Source organism: Schistocerca cancellata, chromosome 2 (genome assembly GCF_023864275.1).
Source record: "Schistocerca cancellata isolate TAMUIC-IGC-003103 chromosome 2, iqSchCanc2.1, whole genome shotgun sequence".
Lineage (NCBI taxonomy): Eukaryota > Metazoa > Arthropoda > Insecta > Orthoptera > Acrididae > Schistocerca > Schistocerca cancellata.
In genome coordinates, this window is record NC_064627.1 from 311,771,425 (window position 1) to 311,788,094 (window position 16,670).

Below are 16,670 nucleotides of genomic sequence, written 5' to 3' on the forward strand. Positions count from 1 at the left end.
AAATTTCAACGGACTGGGAACGTGATGGATGAACGTGCTGGAAAGGTAGGGCGACCGCGTACGGCAACCACAGAGGGCAACGCGCAGCTAGTGCAGCAGGTGATCCAACAGCGGCCTCGGGTTTCCGTTCGCCGTGTTGCAGCTGCGGTCCAAATGACGCCTCTATCCATACAAAATTCAAACGCGGCAACCCCTCAGCGCCGCTACCATTGCTGCATGAGAGACATTCGCTAACGATATAGTGCACAGGATTGATGACGGCGATATGCATGTGGGCAGCATTTGGTTTACTGACGAAGCTTATTTTTACCTGGACGGCTTCGTCAATAAACAGAACTGGCGCATATGGGGAACCGAAAAGCCCCATGTTGCAGTCCCATCGTCCCTGCATTCTCAAAAAGTACTGGTCTGGGCCGCCATTTCTTCCAAAGGAATCATTGGCCCATTTTTTCAGATCCGAAACGATTACTGCATCACGCTATCTGAACATTCTTCGTGAATTTGTGGCGGTACAAACTGCCTTAGACGACACTGCGAACACCTCGTGGTTTATGCAAGATGGTGCCCGGCCACATCGCACGGCCGACGTCTTTAATTTCCTGAATGAATATTTCGATGATCGTGTGATTGCTTTGGGCTATCCGAAACATACAGGAGGCGGCGTGGATTGGCCTCCCTATTCGCCAGACATGAACCCCTGTGACTTCTTTCTGTGGGGACACTTGAAAGACCAGGTGTACCGCCAGAATCCAGAAACAATTGAACAGCTGAAGCAGTACATCTCATCTGCATGGGAAGCCATTCCGCCAGACACGTTGTCAAAGGTTTCGGGTAATTTCATTCAGAGACTATGCCATATTATTGCTATGCATGGTGAATATGTGGAAAATATCGTACTATAGAGTTTCCCAGACCACAGCGCCATCTGTTGTTGAAAATTGTAACTACTGTAATTTCGAAAGTTTGTCTGCCTGAAAATGTACTGTTGTCCCAAGCATATTGCAACAAACGGTGTATTTCTATCGCTGCTCGTTTAGTTTTTATTGCCGTTTCAAATATACCGGTCATTTTTGAAACACCCTGTATATTGCTGCAGGTGTTGAATAGGCTCCTGATGAACGTACCCTCTGAGAAGGAAAGTTTCCAGATTGCATTTGTCATAGACTGTCGTAATGCCGGTAATCTGGACGGGGTCTTTTTTTTTTGGGGGGGGGGGGTTAAGGGCGCTCAACTACTGAGGTCATTAGCGCCCAGTCACAATTGTTAGAGCACATAGAATCTAGTAAAACTCAAGGGGCGGGGGGGGGGGGGGGACACAAGGAAGTTCTTACAAAGAGGCAGATAAAATAAGTGAAAGAGTTAGATGTCTTTGGACAATCCAGTCAAAGTAATGAAACGAAGAACATGAGCAGCTGCTCGAGCGTCATCCGCTAAAATATCCTGTAAAGTAGATGGCAGAGACAGAACAACACGAAATTGACTAAAATGGGGACACGACAGTAAAACATGGTGCACTCTTAATGCATGACCACAAGGGCACTGCGGGGCTGGGTCACCGGAGAGCAGGTAGCGGTGGCTAAACCGGCAATGCCCAATCCACAAAACCGAGCGAGGTGGCGCAGTGGTTAGCACACTGGACTCGCATTCGGGAGAACGACGGTTCAATCCCGCGTTCGGCCATCCTGATTTAGGTTTTCCGTGATTTCCCTAGATCACACCAGGCAAATGCCGGGATGGTTCCTTTGAAAGGGCACGGCCGACTTCCTTTCCCATCCTTCCCTAATCCGAGCTTGTGCTCCGTCTCTAATGACCTCGTTGTCGACGGGACGTTAAACACCAACGTCCTCCTCCTCCCAATCCACAAACTGCTCAGAAGGACCTCTTCTCGCGGAGATGGTCGGGAGGAGGTTGTCCATGCAGTTGGGAATGGTTTTACTGCCTGGAGCTTGTTTCCTTGAAGTGAGGACCAAGTATCCCACCACAAGGACACAAGCCTCTTACAAACAACCCCACTAACGTCAGATGACGGGACACAATGAGAGGCTGGCCAAGGCAGGAGGACTGCAGCCTTGGCTGCAGCATCAGCAGCCTCATTCTTAGGCACTCCTACATGGTCGGGAACCCACAGAAAGCTGGCAGAGCCACCCTCAGCGAAGGAATGGAGGGAGTGCTGGATCCGTTGCACCAAGGGATGGACCGGATATGGAGCTCCAAGGCTCTGAAGAGCACTAAGTGAATCAGAGCAGAGTACATACGATGAACGGCGGTGGCGGCGGGCATACTGAACGGCCTGATGGAGAGCAAAAAGCTCAGCCGTAAAGCTGGAACATTGGTTGAGGAGCCAGTATTTAAAGGTGACGGCCCCGACGACAAAGGCACAGCAGACACCATCGTCAGTTTTGGAGCCATCAGTGTAAATAAAGGTGTGACTGGCAAGTCGCGCACGAAGTTCGACAAACCGTGAGCAATACACTGCAGCCGGAGTACCCTCCTTCGGGAGCGAGCTGAGGTCGAGATAAACATGAACTGGAGCCTGGAGCCAAGGTGGTGTCGGGCTCTCACCCTCTCTGAAGGTGGTAGGGAGGGCAAAATCCAATTGTCGAAGCAGGCGACGAAAGCGGACTCAAGGGGGCAGCAGGGCAGACACATACAACCCATACTGACGGTCGAGAGAATCGGCGAAGAAGGACTGATAAGAGGGGTGGTCGGGCATTGACAACAGCCGGCAGGCATACCGACAGAGCAGTACGTCGCGCCGGTAGGTCAATGGTAATTCGGCAGCTTCAGCATAAAGACTCTCAACAGGACTAGTGTAGAAAGCTCCGGTCGCAAGGCGTAACCCCCTATGGTGGATGGAGTTGAGACGGCGTAAGAGGGATGGCCGAGCAGACGAGTAGACGAGGCTGCCATAATCCAGCTTTGATCGGACTGTGGACCGATACAAGCGAAGCAGGACAGTGCGCTCCGCTCCCCAAGATGAACCACTAAGAACTCTGAGGACATTAAGGGAACGTGTACAACGAGCAGCCAAATAAGAGACGTGTGGAGACCAACAAAGTTTCCTGTCCAGTGTGAGCCCTAGAAACTTAGTTGTTTCCACGAATGGGAGAACAATGGGACCGAGATGTAAGGATGGCGGAAGGAACGCTTTATATCGCCAAAAGTTGATGCAAACCGTCTTCTCTTCAGAGAACCGGAAGCCATTTGCCACACTCCATGAGTATAGGCTGTCTAGACAACGCTGAAGGCAGCGCTCCAGGAGGCACGTTCGCTGGGCACTGCAGTAGATCGCGAAGTCATCGACAAAAAGAGAGCCTGAGACATTAGGTGGAATGCAGTCCATAATTGGATTGATCGCTATGGCAAAAAGGGCTACGCTCAAGACGGAGCCCTGAGGCACTCCGTTCTCCTGGAGGAAGACGTCGGACAATACGGAACCCACATGTACCCTAAACTTTCGATCTGTTAAAAAGGAATCAATAAAAAGGGGCAGGCGACCGCGTAGACCCCACCCGTGCATAGTGCGGAGGATACCTCCTCTCCAACAGGTATCATAAGCCTTCTCCAGATCGAAGAAAACGGCGACCGTTTGGCGCTTTCGCAAAAAGTTGTTCATGATGAATGTCGATAAGATCACAAAGTGATCAACAGCGGAGCGGCGGCGACGAAGGCCGCATTGAACATTGGTAAGTAGCCATCGAGATTCAAGAATCCAAACTAACCGAGCATTAACCATGCGCTCCATCACAGCTTGTAAGAGAAATGGGGCGGTAACTAGAAGGAAGGTGTCTATCCTTCCCGTGTTTGGGTACAGGAACAACGACTGCGTCACGCCAACGCATGGGGACTTGACCTTCGGTCCAGAAGCGATTGTAGGTACGAAGAAGGATGCTTTTGCCTGCCGAAGAAAGGTGTGCCAGCATCTGAATGTGAATGGCATGTGGCCCCGGAGCAGAGGACTGGGACAGTGCAAGTGCACGCTCGAGTTCCCGCATAGTAAAGGGGGGCATTATAATTTTCCAGATTCAGCGAGTGGAAGGAAGGTCGCCGAGCCTCTTCTGCCTCTTTCCTGGGAAGGAAGGCAGGGTGGTAATGGGCGGAGCTTGAAACCTCCGCGAAAAAGCGGCCGAAGGCATTGGAGACATCCACAGGATCAACAAGGACCTCACCACCTGAAGTCAGGCCAGGTACCGAGGAGTGGGCCTTAATGCCCGACAGCCGGCGCAGGCCACCCCAGACGACAGAAGAGGGAGTAAAACTGTTAAAGGAGCTGGTGAAAGAGGCCCAACAAGCTTTTTTGCTGTCTTTGATTACGGCATTGCGCTCGGAGTCGTTGGTATCCAATACAATTCGCCAACGTAGGATGGCGGCGAAAGGTGCGTAAAGCACGTCGTAGAGCACGGATAGCGTCTCGACAAGCCTCGTTCCACCAGGGGACGGAAACGCAACGTGAAGAAGAGGCAGTACGAGGAATGGAACGTTCGGCAGCATTGATGATAATAGCCGTGAGGTATTCGACCTGACTGTCACAACTGAGAAAATCGTGGTCTGGAAAGGTCGCCAGGGAGGAGTAAAGTCCCCAGTCAGCTTTTGGTATGTTCCAGCTCGAAGGACGTGGGGATGGGGTTTGGTGCAGGAGACGAACGACACAGGGGAAGTGGTCTCTCGAATACGTGTCAGAAAGGACATACCACTCGAACCGACGGGCAAGAGTGGTAGAACAGATCGAGAGGTCCAAGTGGGAGTGGGTATGAGTAGAGTCTGAGAGGAAAGTCGGGGCGCCGGTATTGAGGCAGACAAAATTGAGATGGTTGAAGACATCCGCCAAGAGGGAGCCTCTCTGACAGGATGCAGGAGAACCCAAAGGGGATGATGGGCATTGAAGTCGCCAAACAATAAAAACTGCGGAGGAAGCTGAACAATCAGGTGCATCATGTCAGCCCGACTAACTGCGGATGACGATGGAGTGTAGACAGTACAAACAGAAAAAGCAAAGGCAGAAAGAGTAATACAGACAGCTATTGCTTGGAGTGGGGTGGTCAATGGGAGGGTATGGTAATAGACATCGTCCCGAATTAGCAACATGACCCCACCATGAGCTGGAATACCGTCCACAGGGGGGAGGTCAGACCGCTTCGAGGTATAGTGGGTAAAAGCAATACGGTCAGTTGGGTGCAACTTGGTTCCCTGGAGACCAAGGACGAGCGTACAGTGCAGACGGAGGAGCAGTTGTAATTCCTCCGATTAGATCGAATACCTCTTATGTTCCAATGTAACAAAGCCATCACTAGTCAGAAAAGAGGGCGAACGAAACAGGTGAAGAGCTGGTCACCTCGACGGCCGCAGTGGGCCAGGTGTCGAGGGAACAACGCTACAACCGGCGGGAGGCGGATCCTGTTCCATGGAATCGTCACCAGCGGCGGCCGCTATCCTGGGTTGCGTAGGAGGGGCAGCATCATTCGCCGACGAGAGGCCAGCTGAGCGCCTGTCAGCAGAGTGTCCTGGCGAAACTGAGGACGGCCGGGAGCAGCGACTCACGGATGGAGTGTCAGACGAAACGCGCTGAGGTGGAGAGGGGGATAAAGATTTCTTCTTGGAGGCCTTTTTGGAAGGCCGATGAGGCACAGGGATGGTGGGCTGGACCCGAAGTAGGTCCTCACGCGTGGGGTCCATTTTGGAATGCCGGACCTTGGCAGCCGGGGTATGGAACATTTCCCCGATGGATGCCTGAGAAGAGGATCGCTTCTCAGGCAGAGAAGGGGAAGGAGGAGGAAGGGTGGCCCCTGCGGCAGAGGGGGCAGGGGCCACGAGGGAGGAGGATTTGGAAGGGAGGGATTTGGGAGGCGGAGGCATAGACCCCGGATGGGGTGAGGAGGTGGAGGGGGGACAGGATAGGGGTGAGGATACTGTGGAAGGAGTGGACATGACTGAGGCAAACAAAGTTGTCAACGTCACGGGATGGAGGTGGTCATACTTCTTCCTGGCCTCAGAATAAGAGAGACGATCCAAAGTTTTTAATTCTTGAATCTTCTTCACCTTCTGATACGCGGGGCAGTTTAAAGATCTAGGCAAGTGGATGCCAGGACAATTGATGCACCGAGGTGGTGGGGTGCATGTATGTTCCTCACGAAGGGGACGTCCTCAATCGCCACAAAGGGGCTCAGCCTCACACCGTGACGACATGTGCCCAAAGCGCAAACACCGAAAGCAGCGCATAGGAGGCGGGACGTAAGGTCGCACGTCGCACCGGTAGCACATCACCTTTACCTTCTCTGGGAGAACGTCCCCCTCGAAGGCGAGGATAAAGGCTCCGGTGTCGATGCGACGTTATTTGGGGCCGCGCTGAACTCGCCGGACGAAATGCACGCCTCGGCGCTCCAGGTTGGCCCTGAGCTCCTCATTAGATTGCAGCAGGAGGTCCCGATGAAAACTAACCCCCTGCGTCCTATTCAGAGCCAGATGCGGCACAATAGACACTGGGATGTCCCCTAGTCGGTCGCACGCCTGGAGCGCCGCCGACTGTGTGGCGGAGGTGGTCTTTATAAGAACGGACCCCGAACGCAATTTACTGAGAGCCTCGATTTCCCCAAAGATGTCCTCGATGTGCTGGACAAAGAACATGGGCTTGGAGGTGGCGAACGTCCCCCCATCGGTCCGATAACAGACTAAATAGCGGGGGAAGTACTTCGCCCCAAGCCGGCGGGCCTGTCCTTCCTCCCAGGGAGTGGCCAAGGGGGAAAGTGCAGGAGAACCAGAACCAGAGAAAGTACCTTTCTTTTTAAAAGACTCGGCCACAGAGCGACCTGATACATGTTGACGTTTCATGTGCGATACTTCCACCCCGATACCACTCACTCCGACCAGGGGCTGTCCCCACGGGCGCCACCCAGCCTCAGCAAGGGCCACCTGGCAGGATGACCATTGCCGGGAGTCCCGATGCCCCAAGGAGACGGGCATCTACTCCTTGGCCGACGTGGGGAGGGTGCAGCTCAGGTATCGGCAGTACGATCCCTGTGTTGTCAGGGGGCTACAACCTAGAGGGTACATGACGACCCCACCACAACGGGATGGCTACCGTGCTGGATTTCGGGTGCCATGGAAAGTCCATCGTGATCGTAGGTGCAGATGGGGACGCACTATGGGCGTAACTTGTGCAACCTATCAGGCGTTTAGGCCCAATTTGAGGAATAATGGGTGTGGTTACAACGCCGTTACAATGCTGAGTGCCAAGGTCTTAGTGCACTGAGTACCAGTGATACACCACGTAAGGCGTCCTTCCCCAAAAGGCTCGTACTTCTGTAGAATTTTGAAAAAAGGAGGTCAAACCCCAAGGGGGACCATCACATGGAAGGCCAAAACGGTTGAAACTCATTTTAGTCACCTCTTACGACAGGCAGGAATACCTCGGGCCTATTCTTACCCCCGAACCCGCAGGGGGTGGACAGGGGTCGTGTGCCCTATCTTCGTGGTCACCATGTTCTTTTCAACAAGATGACCCAAAACCACAATTTCTGCGTGTTATCCTGAACCACTTTAGTACAGTAGCTGTTGGATTATTGCCCTTGATAGGATGTTTCCAGGATACCTATGAACAAATGGTCATGGGTCACCACCAAAAGACTGATATGCCACCATTCTCCAGCCACTATGATTCATGAACTATGACACAGAGCAGCATTGGGACCAATGAGATATATGGTCCCTGTGGCGTACATAACGGTAAGTGATATTACACGTCTTGTAGCGACAGTCTACTGTGGGAACGAGTTATTATGGAATGTACGTTTCGGCAAGCATGGGCATAACTAGTAATTACTTGGTTGTGCCATCATTGCCTCAGTTGATTGGTCTCATGATTTCTCGTAATTCTTGTCAGATGTATGGTCATAATTCTCATTGTGTATATCATCCGACTGATGTTCTACAATTGAAAACGACGACGTTCTTCGTGGAAACCGGTAATGTAACCCTTTCTTTTTAAAGAAAAGATTTTATATATTGTGACTATGGCTTCACTATTGTAGTGTCAAATAAAAATTTTAATTTCACACCAATTTTATACTCTGTACATGCGTGCTTAAATACAGTCAAGCTCTCGAAGACACACTAGAAAGATAAGGACTTTGTTGGCTACCTTTTCATTCACATACTGATTTCGCACCCGTAGATTGCAGAGCGTTCGCGTTGTAATTCGGGCAAGGCACACGTTCGATGCGGGCGGCATATTTCTCGTGGGCCCCACGCACCGTGTAATGATGTGCCATTATCTGCGTTCCAAGCTCAGTTCGAATCGCTCCCAAGACAAGTCAGTGCTATTGTTGCTGCCAGAGGTGGCAGCCCTTTGTGTTAAGTTTCGCACCCTGTACACCGCAAGTCATATTTCATAATTCATTTCTTGTATTGTGTACGTATACGGTTTTTAGTACTTGATATCTCTTCTGCTCATGGAGAGCTGCATCGAACCAGTCTCAGGACTGAAGACCACAACAACATCTCTTCTGGTGTAGCTGTTATGGCCGACAGTGTACATGTGGTTCATATTCTGACAAAATGACTACCCTCTCGATAGAGGGAGAGTTGTCCAGCATTCTAGCCGATAACGGCAACAATGTAATAGGCATATTAAAATTTTGTGAGGTGTTGGACTTCCGAATGAAAAATAAGGCAGAAGATGTCAATGAGTTCTAAGTGATTGGCTCCGCCCTTGTTTCTCATTATTTGGTGGGTTATCCCAATCCAACAGGCGGTTACAGCATTTTTCTTCAGTTGATTCTAGTTTCATTAAGCAGCATCTCAAACCATAATCGGTTCAGTTTTATTCAACTGCAAACACATCAGTGTGTGCGAAGGCACTAACACTACCATGAAATTTTTCCTATGACCACAATTCTTATAGAACAATATGCAACTATTTAAGCATTTTGGTGTACCTTTAAAGAAACAAATGTCCTGTAGCAACATAGCTTATAGATAAACTACACTCACCTATAATTAACAACACACCGTGGACACAATCAATTGAAGACTTTATAAGTCATAATTTAGTATGCAGTAGGGATGTTCCTCCAAACAATTGATGGATTTCAATACAATGCAAGGTAACAAACTGATTTATTAGTGAAGAACCACATGTTTGTGTCCATGTAATTAGATATGGTGAGAAAGCTGCACACATATATATTACCGGGGAGTCATCTTAGCATACTCACTTGTAAGTATAGGCACTACTCAAACTCCAAGATGGGATTGTTGATAATCAGCAACCAGAAAAGGTGCTGATGGCTATCCTGTTGAGCGTCCTAAATATACCGTGAGCATCATCATCAACGAAGAAAGGAAGAGTGGGCGAAAACGAAATTTTATGGACGAAACATATTATTATATATTTTCCACCTGTTAGTAAACTGGATACCAAACTCAGATTTTTACGTAGAAAGTGTTCCCGTTCGTGTTGTAGTGGAACCTTGTCTTTATCATAAATCTCTCGCCCAGCACGAAGTCCCAAAACACTCGAAAATGGCGCAGGTGACTCTCGTTTTTGAGAAGGGTAAAAGAAGGGACCCACAAAATTACGGACCTATATCCCTAACTTCAGTTTGCTGCAGAATCGTTGAACATATTCTCAATTATTATATAATTAACTTTCTTGAGTCTAAGAAGCTTATTTCCACGAATCAGCATGGTTTTAGAAAGCATCGCTCGTGTGAAACTCAGCTTGCCGTTTCTCACATGATATAATGAGACCTATGGATGTAGGGCAACAGGCAGATTGCATATTTCTACACTCCTGGAAATTGAAATTAGAACACCGTGAATTCATTGTCCCAGGAAGGGGAAACTTTATTGACACATTCCTGGGGTCAGATACATCACATGATCACACTGACAGAACCACGGGCACATAGACACAGGCAACAGAGCATGCACAATGTCAGCACTAGTACAGTGTATATCCACCTTTCGCAGCAATGCAGGCTGCTATTCTCCCATGGAGACGATCGTAGAGATGCTGGATGTAGTCCTGTGGAACGGCTTGCCATGCCATTTCCACCTGGCGCCTCAGTTGGACCAGCGTTCGTGCAGACCGCGTGAGACGACGCTTCATCCAGTCCCAAACATGCTCAGTGCGGGACAGATCCGGAGATCTTGCTGGCCAGGGTAGTTGACTTACACCTTCTAGAGCACGTTGGGTGGCACGGGATACATGCGGACGTGCATTGTCCTGTTGGAACAGCAAGTTCCCTTGCCGGTCTAGGAATGGTAGAACGATGGGTTCGATGACGGTTTGGATGTACCGTGCGCTATTCAGTGTCCTCAGTGTAGGAGATCGCTCCCCACACCATGATGCCGGGTGTTGGCCCTGTGTGCCTCGGTCGTATGCAGTCCTGATTGTGGCGCTCACCTGAACGGCGCCAAACACGCATACGACCATCATTGGCACCAAGGCAGAAGCGACTCTCATCGCTGAAGACGACACGTCTCCATTCGTCCCTCCATTCACGCCTGTCGCGACACCACTGGAGGCGGGCTGCACGATGTTGGGGCGTGAGCGGAAGACGGCCTAACGGTGTGCGGGACAGTAGCCCAGCTTCATGGAGACGGTTGCGAATGGTCCTCGCCGATACCCCAGGAGCAACAGTGTCCCTAATTTGCTGGGAAGTGGCGGTGCGATCCCCTACGGCACTGCGTAGGATCCTACGGTCTTGGCGTGCATCCGTGCGTCGCTGCGGTCCGGTCCCAGGTCGACGGGCATGTGCACCTTCCGCCGACCACTGGCGACAACATCGATGTACTGTGGAGACCTCACGCCCCACGTGTTGAGCAATTCGGCCGTACGTCCACCCGGCCTCCCGCATGCCCACTATACGTACTCGCTCAAAGTCCGTCAACTGCACATACGGTTCACGTCCACGCTGTCGCGGCATGCTACCAGTGTTAAAGACTGCGATGGAGCTCCGTATGCCACGGCAAACTGGCTGACACTGACGGCGGCGGTGCACAAATGCTGCGCAGCTAGCGCCATTCGACGGCCAACACCGCGGTTCCTGGTGAGTCCGCTGTGCCGTGCGTGTGATCATTGCTTGTACAGCCGTCTCGCAGTGTCCGGAGCAAGTATGGTGGGTCTGACACACCGGTGTCAATGTGTTCTTTTTTCCATTTCCAGGAGTGTAGATTTCCGGAAAGCATTTAACACGGTGTCCAAATGCAGGCTGTTAACGAAGGTACGAGCCGATGGAAGACGTTCACAGATATGTGAGTAGCTCAAAGACTTATTAAATAATAGAAGCCTCGACAGCGAGTGTTAATCAGAGACAAAGGTACCGTCGGGAGTGCCCCAAGGAAATGTGATAGGACCACTGTTGTTCTCTATATACAGAAATGATTTGGTCAACAGGGTGGGCAGAAATCTGCAGTTTGTGATGCTGTGGTGTACGTTAAGGTGTCGATGTTGAAAGATTGTAGGAAGATACAAGACGACTAAGACAAAATTTCCAGTTGGTATGATGAATGGCAGCCAGCACTAAATGTAAAAAGATGTAAGTTGATGCGGATGAGTAGGAAGGTCAAACCTGTAATGTTTGGGTACGGTATCTGGTTGACACAGTCATGTCGTTTAAATATGTGAGTGTAATACTGCAAAGCGATATAAGATGGAACAAGCATGGGAGAACTGTGTTAGGGAAGACCTTCGCTTTATTAGGAGAATTTTAGGAAAGATTGGTTCACCTGTAGAGGAAACTGCATACAGGACGCTCATGCGACCTGTTCTTGAGTGCTGCTAGAGCGTCTGGGATCCGTACAAGGTCGGATTGCAGAAAGACATCGAAGCTATTCAGCGGCGATCTGCTAGATTTGTTACAAGTAGGTTCGAACAGCACGTTAGTCTGACGGAGATGCTTCGGGAACTCCAGTGGGAATTGCAGGAGGGAAGACGACGTAATTTTTGACAAACACTATTGAGAAAATGTAGAGAACCGGTTTTTGAAGCTGACTGTCGCACAATTCTACTGCTGCCAACATACATTGTGCGTAAGGACCACGAGGATGAACAATAAGAAAGTAGGACTCGTACGGATACAATTTGTACAGAAACCAGATGGCAGCTATAAGAGTCGAGGGACATGAAAGGAAAGCAGCGGTTGGGAAGGAAGTGAGACAGGGTTGTAGCCTCTCCCCGATGTTATCTAATCTGTATATTGAGCAAGCAGTAAAGGAAACAAAAGAAAAATTCGGAGTAGGTATTAAAATTCATGGACAATAAATAAAAACCTTGAGGTTCGTCGATGACATTGTTATTCTGTCAGAGACAGCAAAGGACTTGGAAGAGCAGTTGAATAGAATGGACAGTGTCTTGAAAGGAGGATATAAGATGAACATCAACAAAAGCAAAACGAAGACGATGGAATGTAGTCGAATTAGGTGATGCTGAGGGTGTCAGGAAGTCATTTCTGAAAGTATTTGTATGGAGTGTAGCCATGTATGGAAGTGAAACATGGACGGTAAATAGTTTGGACAAGAAGAGAATAGAAGCTTTCGAAATGTGGTGCTACAGAAGAATGCTGAAGATTAGATGGGTAGATCACATAACTAATGAGGAAGTATTGAATAGGATTGGGGAGAAGAGAAGTTTGTGGCACAACTTGACCAGAAGAAGGGATCGGTTGGTAGGACATGTTCTGAGGCATCAAGGGATCACCAATTTAGTATTGGAGGGCAGCGTGGAGGGTAAAAATCGTAGGGGGAGACCAAGAGATGAATACATTAAGCAGATTCAGAAAGATGTAGGTTGCAGTAGGTACTGGGAGATGAAGAAGCTTGCACAGGATAGAGTAGCATGGAGAGCTGCATCAAACCAGTCTCAGGACTGAAGACCACAACAACAACGAGGGTATTAGATTAGGAAATGAGACACTTAAAGTAGTAAAGGAGTTTTGCTATTTGGGGAGTAAAATAACTGATGATGGTCGAAATAGAGAGGATATAAAACGTAGACTGGCAATGGCAAGAAAAGCGTTTCTGAAGAAGAGAAATTTGTTAACATCGAGTATAGATTTGAGTGTCAGGAAGTCGTTTCTGAAAGTATTTGTATGGAGTGTAGCCATGTATGGAAGTGAAACATGGACGATAAATAGTTTGGACAAGAAGAGAATAGAAGCTTTCGAAATGTGGTGCTACAGAAGAATGCTGAAGATTAGATGGGTAGACCACATAACTAATGAGGTATTGAATAGAATTGGGGAGGAGAGGAGTTTGTGGCACAACTTGACAAGAAGAAGGGACCAGTTGGTAGGACATGTTCTGAGGCATCAAGGGATCACAAATTTAGCATTGGAGGGCAGTGTGGAGGGTAAAAATTGTAAAGGGAGACCAAGAGATGAATACACTAAGCAGATTCAGAAGGGCGTAGGTTGCAGTAAGTACTGGGAGATGAGGCAGCTTGCACAGGATAGAGTAGCATGGAGAGCTGCATCAAACCAGTCTTAGGACTGAAGACCACAACAACAACAACAACGGAGGCATATAGACAGTAGTTTCTTACTCGCTCTATTTGTGAGTAGAACAGGAAAGGAAATGACAAGTAGTGGTACAGGGTCACCTTGGCCACGCACCGTACGGTGGCTTGCGGAGTATGTGTGTACATGTACATGGAGATTGTAGTACAACAATGAAACTCATAAAGATTACATCCATTGTTTTCAAAATGGTTCAAATGGCTCTAAGCACTATGGGACTTTACATCTGAGGTCATCAGTCCCCTCGACGTAGGCTACTTAAACCTAACTAACCTAAGGGACAGCACACACATCCATGCTCGTGGCAGGATTCGAACCTGCGACCGTAGCAGCAGCGCGGTTCCGCACTGAAGTACTTAGAACATCTCGGCCACAGTGGCTGGTCCATTGTTGTCGTTAGGAGCAAGTAGTTGAAGTGACTGCACCTGTGATGACCTTTTGTAAATAATAATCTAATTGGTTCAGCTACTTTATCGTGACGTTTCGCCGCCAGAGATCGTGACAGTCTCCGACACACTGGCACAGTGTAGTAAGTTGATTCTGTCACAGACGGTGAAGATAGTCATCGTAAACTCCAGTTTTGAAGAAGAAAAAAATATAAATGTAATAAATTTAGATTATGTATAGATATTAGTGATGTGACCATATACTAACGATTAAGTGCATAAAACAGAGAGGAGCAATGAGAATTGGGCAAATAATCACCATCGAAAAAATAGGAAAATATCTGGAGAACAATATAAAATTTTTCGTATCTCAGAAGTTATATTACACATTAAGGGTGATTATTCTGTTCTGAATTACGAAGGCGTTCTAAGCCCTCATCGTGAAATGTCTAAATTGGTTGTATGAATCCTTGCTTTCGACGCCTCACAAAATGTCAATAAAAATTTTTGTACAGCAGAAGTAAATATTCTCTTGAAGTACAGTCAAAAAGATTAAAGATGGAAACGTATTTAGAACAATTTTCTTGTGAACAGTATTTTAATACTAGACACTGATACGCTGCAGTCTATTGCTCGACTGGCACGACTCATGTCCTAATCATATTTTGATTGATAATCAGTGCTATCTGAATTTAATTTCCAACCTTTCATAAAATTAATTAACGGTTGTAATGAATATTGACACCTATTGGTAGATTAAGCCCTGTAACACCATATTAATTCCTTTTAATTGTATTGTACTATGTGGAACTGGTGACCTAGAAACGACGGAGAGGCTTCGTCCCCGACGTACCTCAGTGGTTCACAACACCATAATAGGCTATAGCAGTCCACTCACCCCACCACCGCCTCACACCGAAACCAGGGTTATTTCCCTAGTGGCCGAGGGTTGCCATTTTGGAAGACTGGGTAAGCTCCAGTGAGCATGAGGAAGCAGTTACCAGGCCTCGCTTTTGTCAGGGGTCTGGCTATGACCATGAACCTTTCTGCTTGTTTCCCACAATATTATGCACCCTGCACTCTAAGTCTTGCCGCCATAAAAATACGAGCTCTGCCTAAAAAGTATCCGACCATTGATATTCTCGAGCACAATAGAGACGATAGCGTGGCCCCACTGTACACAATAAAGGAAGAGACCTTTATGCGCACACGTGAATTATGTCCCCGCCTTCCAGCGCGTCAGTCGCTGCCTGTCGGTCGCTGAGTGAGGCGCTACATAACGTCTTCGTCGGATTACCGATTCTCTCAAATGACTGAACGTGTTGAGCAAAGATACTGCACCAAATTTTGTCAAAAGCTTGGTGATTCTCAAAGCGAAACAATTCAGCAGGTATTTGGAGAAGATGAGTTGGCTGTAACACAAATTAAGGAGCAGTTCAACCGATTCAAGAAGGGCCACACATCAACAGAGCGTGACCAGCGTTCTGGCAGGCCCCAAACTACTGAGTACAGCTGTTGTTGAGAGGGTGCAGGATTTGGTGATGGCAGATCGTCGTTTGACCGTGCAGAAGATTGTCCAAGAGGTTGGAATGAGTAAAGATTCTGCACATGCTATTTTGCTTGATGATTTGAACATGCACCAAGTAGTTGCGAAATTAGTGCCCAAGTTGTTGTCGTGGTAACAAAAAGCCCTCCGTTTTGACGTTGCACAGGACCTTCTGAGCACCACCAACACTGATCCTTGGTTTCTGATCACTGCAATAACTAGATATGTGCCAGCGGTGTACGGGTACGACCCAGAAACAAAAAGACAGCCATCGCAATGGAAGCATACCGCGTCTCCAAGGCCGAAGAAAGTGCGGCAGGTGCGAAGCAAAATCAAGGTGATGCTGACTGTCTTCTTTGATGTCCGTGGAATTGTGCATCATGAATACACTCCGGAAGGACGAACAGTGACAAAGGAGTACCATGAAGATGTTCTCAGGCAACTCTGTGACGCAGTTTGGCGCAAAAGATCAGACACGTGGACGGCGAAAAACTGGAAACTGCATCACGACAACGCCCTCGCACATTCATCCCAATTGATCCAAAATTTCTTGGCTAAACATGGAATTACAGCCGTTCGCCAACCTCTCTCCAAACGTGGCTCCTTGCGTCTTCTGGTTGTTTCCAAAATTGTAGATGCCACTGAAACGATCCCGTTTTCAGAGTAGAGAAGAGATAACGCGGAACACGACGACGGAGCTGAACACCATTCCAAAAGAAGACTTCCAAATGTGCTTCCAGTAGTGGAACGATCGGTGGGCTAAGTGTGTGCAAACACAAGGGGCCTTCGTTGAAGGGGATTAGGGTCCCAACACCGTGAGATATTCGAAATATTTTTTTCTGGCGAAAGGTCGGATACGTTTTAGACAGGCCTCGTACTTAACGTGGCGTGACGCAGTTTTTACGAGCAGATGCGCCCAGGCCAAAAAAACTCCAAAGAAACTTCGTTTTTCGCCAAGGACACACTTTCCAGGAACCCTTTGCCATTCCGCGGCGTGCCGTGAAAAGAGGCTGCCTGTTCCGTGAATGGAAACTCTTTTCTCCTATGGTCCCCTCTCTGTCGTCACCTCATGTGAAGTGGATGGTACCTGGCCTAAAATGTCGTATGAGGCCTTCTTGTTGGCTAACCTAAGCAAATTTCAGAGTGATGGAAACTAAGGTGACGATTAATAAGAGATGCATACATGGAGGAAACCGCATTGGCTAATACATCCAGTAGGTTGGA